This window comes from Triticum dicoccoides, chromosome 6A (assembly GCF_002162155.2).
Source record: "Triticum dicoccoides isolate Atlit2015 ecotype Zavitan chromosome 6A, WEW_v2.0, whole genome shotgun sequence".
Taxonomy (NCBI): domain Eukaryota; kingdom Viridiplantae; phylum Streptophyta; class Magnoliopsida; order Poales; family Poaceae; genus Triticum; species Triticum dicoccoides.
Window position 1 is genome coordinate 576,092,498 of NC_041390.1, and position 641 is coordinate 576,093,138.

Here is a 641-nt window from a genome sequence, read left to right on the forward strand (position 1 = left end):
TCGTCCACGTCGACCAAACTGGCTTCATCTGTGGATGCAACATCGCGGACAATTTTAACTACAATGCTGACATTCTAAGCTCCCGCCACACTAGAAAAATGTCTACCATGGTCTTCAAACTTGATTTTTGCAAGGCATTTGACTCAGTCAACTTGGGACTCACTCATGTTTTTTCTCTCTATTAGGAGATTCCCACCTTCCTGGATCTTCTGGATAAAATCCCTTCCAACCTAATGGAAAACCAATGTTCTTCTAAATGGACTTCTGGGTCCTTGAGTCAACTGCAAAAATGGCCTTCGCCAAGACAAGAATACAAAAATGTTCAAATATGCATTCAAAATTTGTTTAACATGTAAATCTTCAACGTATGTGTGAGAGAGATATACCATGAATTCAAACAATGTTCAACGTGTATTGGAAAAAATGTTGGCCTATATTTTACAATGTTCATGAAGTGCAAAACATTATTCGCTCATATTTAAAAAAATAGTCATGGCATACAAAAAAATAAAAAATACATACACTAAAACCGGATGGACTAAAATTTTCAAGAATTTGATAATGAAAAAATGAAAAAAAGAGAAAGGAAAAGCAAAAAAGAAAAGAAGAACAGAAAAGAAAAACAGAAAAACGGCAAAGAA